This window comes from Corvus moneduloides, chromosome 2 (assembly GCF_009650955.1).
Source record: "Corvus moneduloides isolate bCorMon1 chromosome 2, bCorMon1.pri, whole genome shotgun sequence".
In the NCBI taxonomy this organism is placed as follows: Eukaryota; Metazoa; Chordata; class Aves; order Passeriformes; family Corvidae; genus Corvus; species Corvus moneduloides.
The window spans coordinates 93,886,179-93,903,848 of record NC_045477.1 but is presented as its reverse complement, the minus strand read 5'-3'; positions in this window follow the sequence as shown (position 1 = coordinate 93,903,848).

The following is a 17,670-nucleotide window of genomic DNA, read 5'->3' as shown; positions in this document are numbered from 1 at the left end:
GAAAAAAAATAATAAGAAAGCCTGAAATGGACTTGGAACGTTGATTTGACTTCACTGATCTCATTTTGAAACTCTACAAAATGTGCTGCTAAAGAAAAATCTCCAAATCTAGCTTCCCACACACACACACTTCAAACTTCCAAGACTATAGAGCCCTCACTGAGTAACCTCTTCCTTTTTGACTGGCAGGTATTCAGGTCTTCATGCAACACGGGGTTCAACTGGCCTTCCACATTAGGCAAACAAAGACTCTTGTGCTCACTGGAAAAGACTAATAAAAGGCATTTTCTCTCTTCCTCCCTCCTGATAATATTTTAACCACTAAAGAATGTCCACACAGTATAGAAGAGAAATAGGGAAATGATCTCTTCTTGTCTGGTTTTGACAAATGAGTAGTGTTAACTTACAAAATAAATTTGTAGACCTCTGATAGACCAAACCCCAGAATTAAATATAATTATTCTGACAAAAATGAGAATGACATTGCACAGCTTCCAAGGGTGACATTAGAAATAAAAATCACTTCAGAATTTTGCTTATAGAGGAACCACATTTATGGAAATCTGAGTGACTGTCATTCATAGTGTTCCATTTTATGCTATAGAAATGACATTGGAAATAGATTTCAGTTTCCCTGTAAAGTATCTTTTCATCTCCACTGACACATGCACCAAATACTGCAGAATGCAACCTATAAAAAATATATATGAGAAATAGAATCATGAAGTCTTGCTGTGTGTTCTTGTTTTTCCAGTAAATATTCTAGTTGTCAGTCCTGTCAGTTATGAATTTGCAAGGATGGGATTTATCTTGAAAACAGAGGAAAGGGAGAGGGCCAGAGAGGAGAGAAAGAGACAGAGGGGAAGAGGAAGGAGAGATGAAGGCGGTGGGAAAGGAGAAGGGAAAAGGGAAAGGAAAAAGGGATTAGAGAAGGAAGGAAGGAATTCGGAAGGAAGGAAGGAAGGAAGGAAGGAAGGAAGGAAGGAAGGAAGGAAGGAAGGAAGGAAGGAAGGAAGGAAGGAAGGAAGGAAGGAAGGAAGGAAGGAAGGAAGGAAGGAAGGAAGGAAGGAAAAGTGAGAGGGGAAAGAAATAAAGGTAAATGGAAAAAATTAAGAGACAGAAAAAGAAATTTGTCTAACTGGACAAATTCTAATAAGACCCGCAGTATTTCAGTGAGTATGGCAAGGAATAAAATGTTGATTTCACAAGGAATCTGATTTCAAAAGTGTTCAATAATCTTAAACTCATAATTTGAAAAATGCAATGCCTCTAATTATTACTTTGTTACCACCAAAGTCTTCCTTATGTAAGGACAAAATAGAAGAATTCTGCATGTAGTCAAAAAGATCTCCACTAATGTACCAGACTTTCTTTTTGTCACACATACATAGGTCCAGATATTTGATTCATACAAAAAGTGCAGGTCATAGCTCTTAAGAACAAAGAGGGAAAAGATATTGCTCACCACTTCATCATGGTTTTATCAAGTCAAGTACAAAGCCTAAAACCTAGAGGTGCTTGCAAAAAAGCTGATCATCCTTCATTAAAACTAAAAACAAAACAAAAAGCCTTTCAGGTCTCTACCTCCCTGTTGATTTGCAAATGCCTGCCTTTGATAATGCTTCATTATACTGGTAGAGGATATAGCATTATCCACTGTGAGCAGTTCATGAAGACAGATGCTAAAAAAAGGACTTTGAATTCTCTGCTTGACATTTTATTTCATAATGAAACTTATGAAATGTGTTAGAAATCATTCTAGAGTAGCAGGGTGAAACACATTGTTTCACTCCTGAAAACTTGACTAAAATCACACAACCACAATTGAACATTCTGTGCATAGCAAAGGGCACTAAATATATTGCTTTCCCAGGACTAGGAAAGTAACAATAAGAAGGGGGAGGAAGGGTGCTTATTACAAGAATGAAGCATTAAAAGAAGTTATATAATCACCAAAGTTTGTAACGGGGACTCTGCTGCTGGTGCTGTTAGACAACCAGCTTGCAGAAAATCTCCATGTCTAATGATCTTCCTGGCACTGCTCCTTTCACCCCTCAGCCCCATCCACAGGTGCTGGGCGCCATCCAAGGCAGGAGGATCACATGCCATCTGTGGCAACCCTCAGGAGACTTCAGAAGATAATTGTAGAAATTCACTTGGATTTTTATTTCAAGCAGCATTAACCCTTAGTCCTCTTCCTAACTCTCCCACTCAGTGAAAAAATCTTTATTCAGGTATGGACAAAAAAAACCCAGCCAAAAGCAATAACATGGTTCCTGCCAACCAAACACTGATCAGAGGCAGAAGCTTTGGCTCCAACTGTGCCTCAATTTACAGAGACAACTTCTCGTGCCAAACAAGACAAAAATAGAAAATTTGGGAGTGAAGGTTTCTGCTTTGTGCCCCTTCAGCCCCAGTCTGTTTTCCTTCTGGTCTGGGGATTTTTTTTTTCCTTTTTGTAGCAATATTGTTTGGTGCATGTGGATGTTACTTTGTATCTTTTATCCTGCAGAGTTTTCTTTGTCAGGACACTGTTAGCGCTCACACTTTCTTAGTAGACCTTAGCCATGTGACATTTCTGGTATACTAAAGCAAGCTTTGATATTTTAGTACTTTCATAACTGAAAAACAGCTATCAGATTTGAGATTGGTCACAAACAAAAGGGCTGATGGCTGTCACATGAGATCAACTTTCTTTTAAAAGTGCCCATTACTAATGAATATAGTCTAAATATTTAGATATTATTTGGTTTAATTCAATTCCAAATGTCAAAGAGATACTAAAAAAAAGTAGTTTATATAGTCTGGTGTATCTTAATATTATCTTAAAATTCACAATTTACGTTTTGTTGTAGGAGAATTTGAAAACAACAGTGACATTAAATGGGAAATTGTCAGAGAGAACCATAGAATTTATGTCACTGATCTGCAGAAGAGGTTCTTCTCCAAAGAGTAACAGCAGTTTTTCAGAGATCTGCATCAAATTAGCAATAATATTAAATGGCAAGTGTAGCATGATTATATCAGCACTTCTCGTATTTTCTCTCCAGCACCCGAGTATACTGAATTAATTCAATATTTCCCTTGGGTTGGAGGCAGAAAATAGCATGAAAAGATGCAAAATAACATGCCACCATTTTTAGTAGGGGTACTTATTTGCGATGTTTTCTTTAGGACTGCAATCTCCTGGAGAGCCAAAGGGCACGGTTAGTTTAACAGGGTTTGTATGAGACAATGGCTCCAGTATGCATCCTTTGGGCAAGCCCACGAGACATAGCAACCAGTTGGGATGATCAAGCTGAAGTGTGCATAGACATCTCCCCTGAAAAGTAGCTATGGTCAGAAAAGCCCACTTTCTCAGGCACAAAGGGCTGGCTGAGAATCATTTCCCACTGCCAGAGAAGCAGTAGTCCCATCACGGACCTGACCTGAGAGTTACCTCCCTTCTCTTTCACTGAGCCCGTGGCAGGAGCCAAAGCAGATACAAAGGGAACATGGTGGGAGCTAGAGATTTGAAAATATGTAAGGAATGGCAGGGAAAAATGAATTCTGAAGGAGACGTGGGTCTGTTCAGGAAGGAAGGGAGGAAGGCAACCAGGCTGAGCCTTCCGTGCTGCAGAAGAGGAGCAGAGGAGGCTGCGTGTGTGCTCTTCCAGGAGGTATGCCAAGCATATGATTGCTGCTGATGGGGAAAGAGTCTCAGTGAACAAGCACATTCTTTGTAATGCAAAGGAGATGTTTCATTACAAACCGGTTGAGGAGTGTTACTCCGGCTCCGCGGGCACGTGAAACGGAGAGGCAGCATCCTGACCCATATGGCATGACCCAGCTGTCGAGGCACCGTGGCTGCATGGGCCAGGAAGCTGGTTTTCTGAAAATATTGCACAGAGGCAGCGTCTAAGTTTTTATATTTAAACCCTTCAGTGTAAGTGTGTGGCCACTCCCAGAAGGAATATATCATACAGTTGCTCAGTGTACAAGAATAGCTACGACCTCAGCTTTTAAAACAATATCTGAAACACATTTTAGGCAAGAAAGTAGCAAAATCACTCACTTCAGTACATGGCTTAGACAAAAACACAGTCTGGCTGGCATCTTTTTGGCTTATAACACCACCTACATTGCTACAGCACAAAACTTGCCCTGGCAAAACCCTGCAATGCTTGGGTTGCAAATGTTGTTGAGAAATCTTTAAGTCCCCTGGGGGGACTTTTGTTTTTAACCAGTTTAAAGTATTTCTATCTGGAATTTCTATCCAGTTCTGCAGTTTTCCCCTCTAATGAATGAAATCAATGCGTGGGGCCCAACTTTTTTGCTGCTCTCCTACCATAAGAAAATGGTGCTGATGTGTGCTTCATGCTGCCTTTTCCCCATCACCCAGTGGGTGAATTTTGTAGCCTGCCTTGTTAGTGGCACAGCAGGCCGCCAAAAGGAAACTGAGTTGTTTGTATGAGAGGAGATGTTGGGTTGCCAACTGTTATAAATCTTGTGCTACTTACAGCTTCGGCTTTTCTTCAAGTCTACTCCACCCCCTGCTGTGGTTTCGACTGTTGGAGCAACATTAGGAGGCACAACTGAAAGCAGTAATATTGGCATTTGTGGGGAAAATAAGAGAAAATGTGAGGCACAAATGTTTCGTTGCAAGAACTGTATGCATAAGACCTGCAGCCGCAGACATTTGGGCTCTGTGACAGTGGAAAGCGGATTTGCCCCCTGCGATATTTACCTGTAGCTGTATACATTGCCACCAGCTTGTTTGGTAAGTGTAACTGCTTGTAACCTTGCACGTGCTTCCCCACTGTCATATCATATTAAATGAGCTATAATTGTAGTCTATTAGAGTGCAATAACCTAAAAGTGATAGTGCATGACAGCACCTGTCAACACGTCATGGAGGATTGTACAGAATGCTGAATTATACCCATTTTATACCACATTAATGAGGCAGCTCATTCTTATCCAGTCGTAAATAAACAGGTTTCAATTTCTTTATACACCATGAGAAGCTGGTTGGTTTTTTCCTTTTGCACAGAGAGCCACAGAAGTCATGATAAGGTGATCTATTGCCTTAAAAGGAATATCAGTGTGGTCATTAATAATAGTGAGGATGTTATTTTTATCATTATTAATTGTTTTATAAATGCATCTTGGTGTGACTGCTTCTTTCCATTTTTTTCTGGAGAAAAAAATATAGAAACACATAACAAAAAACAAGACTGGTTGTCCCTAAAAAATTTTTAATATAAAATAAATTGCTTGTCTGATTGCTTCAGCAACATCCAAAGCACAGAGTGATATGGGCAGAAACCTGATCCCCTTAAGATCAATGGCTGTGCTGGGGCCTGGTTCTCCTTCATAAACTCTTTAAGTCAGAATAGGAATGGGAAGAGAAAAAAGGAAAATGACAGTAGGGAGAAGAAAGACAGAGAATGAGAGGCTTTCAGACAAATCAAAAGGAAAGCAAATGTATCAAAGCACATGTATAGTGCCCATTATTTTCCATAACCTAACTAGATCAAGGTGTCTTCATTTCGAAGAGCTGCTTAGGCTTCAGAGCCATAAATAACTGCCTGTGCTCTTCTGCTGAGCCCACATGAGGAGAGGTCAATACAGTCCCCCGTGAGCAAAGATCTCACCCCCCCTGACCCAGACAGAGGACCTGGGCACCAAATACAGCAGATCGGTGATTCTGAGAGGTGGATGTGAGAAGGGTGGTCATGTTAGACAACTTCCTTACTTTTCTTGCTCAAAGTTACTCAGGTAATGTAAGAAGAAGTGATCCATTCAGGAACTTGTAAGTGTATATATAAAGTATAATGTGCAAAAATAAAGCACACTTGAGAGGGAACCAATAAAGAGTCAATGGTGTTTATAAGAGAGAAAATATTTTCAATATAATGAATATTAAGGGACTGGGAGAAACTGGCTTCCAAACAAAATGATCACTAAATACCGATCCTTTGCCAGGAATCTCCCACAGGGTCTGTGTGATGGGTGTCTTTTGGTTCCTGGGAAACAGCCTCTGCTCCTTCTTTGATCTTTGAACTGTTTCAGCAAGAAGAGCAAGCTTGAAAGCACAGCCCACAGTAGGCATGCCAGCTTTTCGTTAGAGAGTGAAAAAGAGAGATCCAGCCTTGGGAGCTGACACCTGGGCAGTCAGTGTGACCAGACAGTGATCTTGCCCACCCTCAGCTCCACACAGGACCCCCAAACCTCCCTCTGCACCTCGGGTAACCACCAGCTTGCTTCAGGAATAATGACTTTGGAACTACAGGGAAAACCCGTGATACTTATCTGAATACTCTGACACCACAGGCTATTTTATTCTTTTTTTTCCTCAGGACTGGTGATGGGTAATTTTGCCAGTAATGGATGTTATAGACTGGCTAAGTAAAACTTTCTTCATTTATTAAGCCTTATTTATATTATTTATGTACTACTTAAAATAAAAAACTAAATTTTTTCTTCACTTCAATATTTCCTCTGTAATCTTAGCTTCATAAGAGAAGAATAGATTTAGAATTATGTTGTTCATGTCCAACAAGAGTTAAAAATCCTCATTTGAAAATCAAGCCATCATTTCCCTCAGAATTTGTTTGCAACCTATCTTCCAACAAATGCATTGTCCTGTGAAAGAAAGGTGGAAGGACAGAGGGAAGCAGTGTTGTTAGGTACTAGGCAAACAGGTCAGGTCAAAATTGTTTCTGAATTTGGCTTGATTTGGGTGAAAATTTTGACTGAAAAGGACCATTATTTCACAAAAAGAGAAATTATTTTCATATTTTCACAATATTTTTCATATATTTTGAAAAAATAATTTTTGTATTCAAAAGTTATTTCTAAACGTCTCTAAATTTAAAATGCATTTAACAAGCATTTCAATTCCTCCAAATAAATGAATCATTAACTCTGACTTCAACCCCAAATCATTTTCCCTAACTTTTTTTTTTAATTTTTCTGAGAAAGCCAATAAAATTTTATGCTTCAAGTCAATCCAAAATGAATGGTTTTTTTCTTCAGTTTGACCAGTGAACTGAAAAATCAATTATTCACACAACTCCTCTTTAAAATGGCTTGGAACCGTCTAATTGTGCATGTAGGCAGTTACTTACTGTGTGATCTTATTACCGCTCTCCTAATTCTTGCTCTTTTCCCGCCTAGCTTTGTTGTGTTTTGTTCTAAGTCAAACCATAGGCTATTGCAGTCAGACATTTTGCCTTCCTGACATCTCAGATATGTGTGTAGGGCAATTATTCCTATACCAGTGGTACATAAGCAGTACAGAGCTGTGTCCTTCACATGTCCATCAGTTCTTGCTAGCATCTGTATGCCTTCCTTGTCACTGCAAGGGACATGCCCAGTACACAGGATTCGTGGTCTTCTATTTTCTCCTGAAATTAATAATTCAGTTTTACAAATTAACCATTTAACCTTTCCTATGTGGCCTGTCCACTGCCATTTGAACTGGAAGCCAACTCAAGGAAGGCAACACAACAGAAACTTTTCAAATGTCCATAGCAGAGGAAGAGCTAAGTGTTTGGTTTTCAAACTGGAAAGCAGGTGAGAAGCAGCCAATGACTGAGAAATCTGGAAGAGTTTCATTTCTACCTGCTCACCAATGCTGGCAAAGCAAGAATAGATTAATGAATGAGTGGTTCTTGGTGTAGATATAACTACCAGATCAATCACATATATCATTATTTTTCAATACCTTTCCCAGATTTTTTGTTGTTTGGTTTGCTAGTTGATTTTTTATTTTCCTTCTTTTTAAAAGAAAAATGTAGTAGAGTTTTCTGGTCTCTGCTTAAACCAGTCTGAGTTTATTTCAGTGGACTTAAACTTCATTTACAGTGTGGCAGTAAAGGTTTCTTTGCAACCTAAGAATAACATTTTAACTAAGATGAGATGCAGTGTAAAAATGCTTGATTCCTCCTCAAAATCAAATGGATATTTCACCTTGACTCAGACAAATGGCAGATGCTGCCAAACACTTACTGTAGCAAGCAGAGACAGAGGAGAAAGCAAGGTTTGTTCATATACTAGCCCCCAGATGACTATCAATCATTCATAAATTAGTCCTGTGTTGTTTTGATTTTGTTTTTCTTTAATGATTTTTAGTGTCCTTATAAAGCACCAGTGCATCTCTCTTCACCCCAAACTAACAATGCAGTTGTAACAAATCTTCCTTCAAACCTGATGCACAGTCTGGAAAACATGTTTCTCTCTGAAAGGGGACTCACTGGAAGCTTATAAAACAAGATGCTTTCTATTTTTAAAGTGTTTCCCATATATCTTCTGGACATATAAGTCATAGCTCTCTGCCTCTGTGAATGACTGAAACCAACCAAGAATCTCTGCATTAGGCTGCTGTGTGTTTCAGTGCACTGAAAATACACGAGTAGGGATTAGAGTGAGCGATCAGCAGGAAGCTTTCACAGAAATCCTGACACTAGCCTGTTTTCCAGCAGCAGAGAACTACTGTTTAGATCTTTGGGATCCTAGCTTGGAAGGCAAAAGATGTCAAAGATGGCCAAAGAAAAACCAGCCAAAATCCAGATTCCAAGACTAACCAAGAGTTTAGTTCAAAAGAAGACTTTACATTTTTGGTGTTAGTCATGGCCTCCTGAACCCTGGGTGCAGGCCACAGTCTTGCACAGAGCAGAGAGAAGGAATCAGCACCTGACACCAGGACCACAAGGGACAACTCTGGGAGGAACAATCTACATCGCTAGCAGAAAGCCACACACCATTTCGTATGTAGGGAACATTCTATGGAATAAATTGTACCTAGTTAATTAACTGTACTTTGCAGTTCTATATTATTAGCTGCTGAGGGCGACTGGTGCCTTGGCACTGCAGTCAGTGTGGATTGCATACACAGCCTGAACCTGCTAATTGAGTATGAGCAAGCGCACGCAGCTCGGCTGGCTGGTGGCCCAGGCTGTGCCCACAGCGAGCAGAGTGTCTCAGGGTCTTCTGCTGGACACCCAGTACAACTGTGCGTGTTAAAGTAGCACCACCTCTGTAACCTATGCATGAGCAACAAATTGCCAAGCACTTGCCCGCTACATGATATCAAATTTGACACCTGATTTACAGGGGCTGTGCTGGGTACAGAAGGAGGCTTCCTTCTCCTTGGCTGAATTTCTAAATGAATCTTTATCTGACACCCAAATACCACCCACATTTGCCAGCTGACACCCTGTGCCAGGCTCTGCTCCCGGTTTCAAAAAATCCACAAAGACCCTGGGGGCAACCAAAGTGCAACAGAAAGCAGATCTGGGGGCCTTGTTTTGGAGTTTGGTGGTGGTTTTTGCTACTCTTCTATGCCAGTGGAATTTAAAAAGATGAGTACAAATGATACAGACTTATGTAATGCTTGACATAGATTTCTTCAACATCTGATCTCTCTACAAAAGAAGTTTGCAGTTTAATTAGAATGGCTTACATCCAGCAACTGTATTCAGAATAAACAAAAATTAGAACATAGGGATTTTTTTTTCCTGAAAGTAGCTCAAATAGGGAGAGGGAAGAATTTATTTACATTCACACACTCTGAGTTTGTTTTAGAAGCACACTGCCAGGGCAGATACTTGTGGTTGGAGGCCAAGGAGAGACCCTGCAGGCTAAGTTAGATGGGTTTCTTGTCCAATGAGCTAGTGGGAAAAGGAGGGACTGATGTTAGGCCTCTGCCCAGAAACCTTTTTTTTGTGGTGTCCCAAGTCTACTTAAAGTACAGGAAAAGATATGCGAAGTCTGATTTCTTCATAGTTGATCTCCTATCTTTTGAATGCCTCTTCTTGCTGAAGGTATCATGGGCAAATCACATTAGCTTTGATCTGAGCCTTTCCCAACACCCCATAAAACACAGCTTTGCATACCAACGCATGAACAACAGCAATAAAAGGGGTGAACCTAAGTGTAGGATTTTATGCATCCATCTGCCAAGCATTTCTTCACAAGAGGAGAAACACATTATGAGTCTAAGCAGATGCCAGGTCTCACCAAACTGTACATTGACAGCAAAACATCAAGCCACACACATAATTGCCTGACCTGGTTGCTACGCTTTGGAGGTGAATCTGAAGAAATCACTGATGCACTGACTCTGAGGGAGCACTTCAGGGAATGGAAATGTAAGGAGGTGATGCTGAGGACACTCAAGTCCTTCCTCTGTTTACCCTTGACCAAACATGGTCCTCACCTGCAGAGTTACCTGAGTTTCTCTGAGGATGCAGAAGAGGGAAAGACGTATACAATATTTATAATCAGTCAAGGAGATGCCACATTCATCCTGATCACATTCCTGATCCCAGAGAATGGCAGAGCAGAAGAATAGGCATTGCTACGGCATAAAACTGGTAAATGGCATGCAGGAAAAATAAGGGCACTGTTCAAGGACATGGATAAGTAAATATGACCCCACATTAATAGAATCATGGAGTTATTTCTGCTGGAAGGGACATTTGGAGGTCATCTGCTCTGATTACCTTTTCAAAACTGGTCTTGCTTTGATGTTAGTAACTCAGACCTACCACAGCAAGGGGGTTCATAAAGGACCAGTCATAAAGGACAACATGGTTTTTAGAGCTCTGGCAACATCTTCTGACACCCTCAGTGCCCCTGAACACACAGAAGTTCTCTGAGTCCCTGATGAGGAGCCGGGGAGGGACAAAGGGCCCATGCAGTGTTCAAGCTGCTGCATAGCACTTATTGAGCCTTCCTACCAGGATAAAACTCTTAAGAACTCAGTCCACCTCAGTTTTCTCAACAAGTGAGGCAATCCAAGCCAGGCCCAATGTTCATGTCACCAGTGCATTCAGAGCATGCCTAAGAGGAGTTTTCTGGGAGATGGCAAATTGCCCTCTGCCTCTTCACAGAGTCTGTATTTGCTGTCACAGAAGCTATACTGTACAAAGGTACTCTGGAGTCAAGACACGTGTGAAATATCTCCATATCAGTGTCCTTCTCCCACTGTCTCCCATTCATTCTTTTCCTCTTATCTCTCTTCCCCCATTGCTTTTGCTGGTGTTTAGACTCCCAGTATTGCTTGGGAGAGGTGGCCATTTGAATTCTACCTTCCCAGGCCTCCAAACACCTTCCCAGCTGCAAACACAAGGGCAGAGCATGGTCAAGCACTTGCCAGAAGGGTCCATGCCCTGAGAGAGACATTTTATTTGCACAGACAAAAGCTCCCCCTGCACACCTAGGTGCCAGGAAAACCTGACCACCCAAATGTTTGTGCAAAGGGAATAAAAGGAGCAGGAACGCGATCAGATGGAATCACTAGCTAGCTTTAGCAAACATGGGCTCTAATTAATTTTTTCCTCCCATTGTTTACCCAGCTTTGTATGTAACTGAGAGCTGAACTGGGCTTATCAGTAATTACCAACAGTTCTGGAAACTTTACACGTTATTGTGCTGTGTTACTATACAGGGTAGTGATCCATGAAGATGGGTGTCTCTGCATTCACTGCTAAGCAATGCTTTAAAAAAATCAAAACCTCCTCCGACCCACTATTATGGTTGCTGCGATGCAGGGGAAAAAAGGAGGGAAAGCAGAGGGTGGCAGCGCGTCTGCTTCAGAGCTAATTATGAAAGTTTCCGGGACACAGAGGCGTGCTACCTCGGCGGCAGTGTCAGAGGATGCTCTGCCTGCAGCCACACTTCTTTCCCAGCCCTGGAATTGCATTTTCCCATTCCATAGTGACACCTGCTGGGAGCAACTGAGCGGAGACTCCCCTGCTGCTCTGCTTGGCAAGGGGCTGAGCAGTGCAAAATGAAGGGTCTACGGCAATCAGGCAGATTGATTCCCCTCCTTTCCTTACAGATTGAGCCAGGCTCTTATCAGAGCAAAAACGGATGTCTGCAGCATGATTAATGCTCAGAAACACCCCATACGAGCAGCCCCTGAGACAAGACACTGGAGCATCAGCTGTAGGCCTGCAGGAGAAAGGAGTGAAGAACATCAGAGGGCTGTTTACATGCAGAGAGCCAAATTTAGCCCATGTAGCAAGGAGGTGAAAGCAGGTTTGAATTTTTCCCCCTTTCTGGAGCTGAAAGGTCATATGAAAGGAAAGGTCATGCTTCACTCGCTGTTTGCTGACAGTTTTTCTGTAAATATTGGGCAGTGTAGGAAGAAAAGATCCTGGGCCAGTACCTTTGGTCTGATTTGATATGATCATCGTGATGGCAGTCCAAACTGTGGCTTCTCTGTGCTTTCTATTCTCCTTTCCTCCTGAGGATTTCACTGTTCCTGCCCAGCATTTAGATTCCGTCATGCCTGGCGTGTGGGCTGCAATGCATGCATGCAATAACCAGGGAAATGGAAAAATCTTGCCCTAACCCTGCATTTTCCTTTCTCCCTCTCAAAGCTGAAGGGAAAAGACAACTCAGGAGGAGAAGTGCCAAAATGTTTTAGAAATAAACGACATACACCAGAGTCACCACACATTTTCCTAGGCAGGATAGTAATTTCTGTAATGTATTTTTAACCATGAGGAGTGATGGGAGGGAAGCCACTTAAATCTAATGCAAATGAAGGATTTGTCAGTTACGCAGTTCGTATAATGTCATACGTAGAAAATGTTATAGAAGTGGAGGGATTATGGTAAGAAGAAACTTTTCTAAATTTGGAGGCCTCCTTTTAGGGCTTTAGCCCCCTCACTCTTTCAGATCACTGGGAACGTTTTTCTCCAAGGGAGGGCAGGAGTCTCTCTCAAAAACTGTGACAGTTCTCTAAGCTACATGTTACTTAAGAAACTTCACTCTCCTCACTGCTACCTCTTCCAGTTTCTGCCAACTGCTGCTTCTCCTCATTTCAGTTCTTCAGTGATCCCCAACCACTTTAAGCACAGCGGGGCAGTTTCCAAATTCTTCCAGGCTATTTCCTTCCTCCCTTCAAGGCAATGGCAGCTTCTGTGACCAAAAACCTTATCTAATACGGAGGCTTTCCGCTGTTTTGGTTTTGATTCCAGATTGGATTAAAGGTGCTAGAAACAGGACCATTTGTCCGGCTGATGCACAGTGACAGCATCAGTTATGGGCACATCTGGAATTTCTTTGCAGCAGTGGTTCAATAGGGTTAATTGCACTGACCTCATTTATAAAGCACTTTGAGATCTTATGAATGAATATAAGTGTTTAAAAAAAACCCAATGTATTATAGTTATTAATATGTATTACCCTCATGGATAATTATTTAAGCAAGAAATTATTGAAGCACCCATTTACCGCAAAAAGTAGAGCAGCACCGCAGTCACAGGAGCCTGGGAGGCTGGAAACAGCATTTAGCCCAACATTTGGGGCTGTCCTGCCCCACTAATGGCCTTGGTTGTTATTAAGGCTCCCACGAAGGGTAAAACGCGCTTAAGGTGTATTAGACTCTACTCGGTGAAGGCTGACAGACGTGCGACCCTCAAAATAAACAGGGAGGCCGAGATACCTTTAAATGGCTAAACCCCGAGCTAACAGTAAAAGCTGAGCCGCGGGAGCAGAACAGCCGGGCTCTCATTAGCGCTAACAAGCCGCTTTCCCGGGAAGCGGCTCCCGGCAGAGCTCCTTTCGAGGGGAAATGAAGCCCCCCGGTGGCCGCCGGACGCCTTGCAGCCCCCGCTCCCGCACCGCTCCCGCACCGCTCCCGCACCCCGCGCCCCGGCCCCGCTGTCCGCGGCTCTGCCGGGAACCCCGCGGGTTGGCCCCGGCCCGGCCGGCCCCGTGGCGCACGCAGCAGCGCGCCCCTGGCCCACACATCCCCTCGCCAAAAATCCGGCCGCCGTCTTTCCCCAGCCCGCCGTTATCTGTGGCCAAGTGAGAGCAAGCGCCTCTCAGCCCAGGGGATTTCCGTCCCGTCCGCAGCAAGTTGCACAGGGTGGGACGTGAATGTCACCCATGCTCGCTCTCAGATAAAAAACAAATCTCAACAAACACGATGCAGATTCTCCCTTTCACAGAGGAAGAAATTGGCAAGAGCCCCAGTCTCATGAGAGGAGAGTTTGGCTTTGCCAACCATTTATCTTGACGCTGGAGTAGTTCAGGCACTGATACGGTACAAATGTTCTTTCCAAACTTAAAAGCCACACCTTTGGCATTCTTCACTGGAAGGATCCAGGTGCACTGAAAACCTCGTGTGGGCCAAATGCTTTTTATTAAATCACTCTCTCAAAGCCCTATCTTTTCCTGTTATTGAGCAGTTTTTAGACAATTCTTGCATCTAGTGCATGTAGGTATACAGGCAACAACTAAATGGGCAGTTTGTTTGTGCTGGAATAAGGATCTGACCAAATACCCCAAGTAAATGGCTGATCAAGGAGTTTCAGATACCAAGATGTAGGGCCTTAGCTTCTCACTGGGGCTTCTGGTTTGGACTCTCTAGTTCATTAATTTCTTCCCACTCTGAGTGCAGAACCTCTTGATTAAATTAAAGAGCCCATAGATGATTCATGCAGATTCTTCAATGGATGTGTTCATTTCACTAGAGCAGTGGAGATATGGACACAGATTACCAAGGCCAATCTGAAGAGTATTTCACTGCCATTGAAATATGCATAGAATTTCTTTGGGTTCTTTTCCGCAGAGAAAAAAATGTCAGACGTGATTTTTTACAGCAATTCGTAATTGGAATATAATTACTTAATATTCCCATACATCTGAATTACAAGTAATGCTTCTTGCTGCAGAAAGGTTATCCAAATATTCACTGGCTGAATCACAGGTTAGACTTATAAGAGGGTCTTACGTAATAGAACCAACTGTCACCCTCCTGTCTTTGAGTGTGTATGTCACTGCCTTGTGACAGATTTCTACTTCATTTCTACTTCATTTGTACAATGAAGTACCCCTAGCTTTTCATTACAGCCAGAAAAACTAAGCTGATAGGAGTTAGCTTTTTTTTTATCAGGCTGGAACTTTTATTTTCTGATAGATACTAGAAGCAAGTGCCTCCCATGGATTGCATTCTCTGTAGATACAGAGAGTACCCAGAAAAATCTTCCAAGGAAATATGAAGCTCTGCACAGCTTTTCTATAGTACTGTATCAATCCAGCTAAAGAGCTAAAACCTACACATACCACGTTCTGTTCTGAATCCCACCAGTCTCATTTCCTCAGGTACAACTAACACTGGGGAAACCCACAAATTAGTGGTGTATGGTGCAACTTCAAACACGTAAAAGGCATTTGGAGCTACAGTGATAGGACCACAGCACTGGTACACTAGGCCTTGTTTCTGTGGGGAAGGCAGAGAGCATAATCCAGGTCATTGTTCCTCCTCTCTCTTTGGCCTGCTCTTTGTCTTGCACCCCACAGGCATAGCCACCATTAGCTGGCAGAGCACAGTACTTAAGCTAACTTTTTCAAGCTAGTTGTCCACATGCACTGCTACATAGACATGTCTTGGAGACTGCATGCCGAGCTGTCCCACGCCTGGACCCGGTGTGGGTTCTGGAGCAGCTCACAAAGCTGTTCAGGCTCATCTCAGCAACAGGCACATGCAGGACTGTTGTGTGCATAGTGAAGCACACCAGTGCCTCAAAACATGTGGTGCTTCAAGGGAAGCTTAACACTTGCCTCCCTAAAGCCTGCTTCTCAGGGAAGGCTGAAAGGGTGCTCTTGTACTGGATTATGTGATGTACATGCCAAAGAACCAAGCTACTTAGCACTAGTCCCAGAACGTACAGGAATATGCTGTACATATTGCTTTGACTAACAACTTGTTATTTAAAGTTCAGGGCAAAGATTTAAACCCTGAAAAGTTTTTTTTCATAATTGCGGCGGGGGGAGGGGAGGGGGGAGGATGATGACATACAAATGGGCAGGACAAAAAAATAGGAGTAAAAGAAAGATTACATAAAAAACTTCCGTTTCCTAATTACTGGAGCTTCTTTGAAAGCACTATCCCATAGTTCCTGGGAGAGGTTAAATGCAAGCTGATCACTCCAGCTCCTGAATTTAATACATCTATCAGAGTTAACAATGACCTGGGCATGGGATCAGTCCCTTTATTTTCCATGGAAAATTCTCCTATTCTCCATTAATAGAATAACTGAATTCCCTGCTAAATACATTGTATTTATTGGTTAATTCTTCTTGGGACTAGCTGTTCTTGACTTTGTTCAATGTTTTGTAAAATTCAAGATTAGTCTTATGATATTAAGAGCAGGTTTCAAATCTATTTCAAATCTCATAAAGATATCCTCTCCTGCTACAAAATCTCACCCTGGACTGAAAATAGGAAGACAAAATTAGTCCTTTTCAAGACAGAATCATCAAAGATCAACGGACATAGAAGAGTTTTACTTGGGAGAAAAAAGAAAGAGGCCAAATTTCAAGATAATGCAGACAGTCAGTGAGACTGGAGTGCTTGAAGCTGCTGGAATTTTTTTAAGTCATTCACAAATACTATATCTACCCTTGACAGGTCATTTCATTCTATTTAGCACTTTTTATTCTCTGTGGTTTATAAGCTCTTAAGCAAATGTAAGAGGGAGGAAAAGCTAACGTGTCTGATAATACACTATATCAGGCTGACAACCTAACTGAATTTCCCCTGTGGTGCTAGCAAAACGCTGTTCCAAAAAGTAATAATGCATAAAAAAAAAAAAAAAAAAAAGAGAGAGAGAAAAGGGGGGGGACAAAGGATCATAGAGATCATGCCGTCACATTTAATTTCAGAGAACAAAACCTGAAGCTGATTTCTCTTTAGATCAGTTGTATACCAGTTGGAACATGGGTGCCTAGCACTGCGACAGAGTAATATGATCTGAGCTTTAAATAGCTGCCAAATAACCATGTGGTGGCTGGCAGCATTAAACGTGTTGCAACGAGAATGATCTGTTTCAAAGTAAAGCCACATAACAGAGGATTAGTCAATCTGATGTGGTATAGAAGAGGAGGGGGGAACATTTTTCATTATCCTTCTGGGTTTCTCTCTGGTTTAAATGTGTTTCCAACTCAAAGATGCATTAATTTAAGCTCTTTCTCTTAACTGGTTTAAAACCTGAACCATGTCCAGGTCATTTCGGATAACATCTCCTAAGGTACCCGGGTACAAGGTGGGGAGTAAAAGTGTGACAAATGTGAAGTAACACCACCGAGACTGTTCCCTTGTTTTAACCTAGTAGAGTGGCTGCCTCTCAGTGGGAAAGGCACCTTCCCTGTGCAGAGCTGCTCTCCACCTCCTACCCCTCCACCCTGCTACCATCCCCCCACTTGCCTAGTTTGTACCAAATGTATCCTTGCCAGATTTTAGGAACAGATAAGGAACAGATCTACAGCAAGTAAGATAGGGTGATTCGTACTCCAAGCCCTCTTCTTCTCCTCACAGCAAAATGTGGAGCTTTGCAGCACTCCATGAGGCCTTTCTGGGCTCTTTGGGACATAGGGGAAAATCAGGTGCAGTGTGGAGATGTCCAATATAGGAGTTGATGCCAGCCCTCCATTCCTTCTTACCTTCGAGTCAAATGGCTCTTCTGACCACTACTGTTATCACGTCTCCTGTGTAGATAAGGCACATAAGGACTGGAAAGACAGACCAGTTTTGGTCTTAAACTGTGAATGAGAGACACACAGGGAAAAGTGGTGCTGTAAATACTTGTGATTCTTCATCCCTTCTGTCACTTTTGATTATAGATGACTGACTTCTGTTTTTAATTTCAGTGTCTCCACCGACTT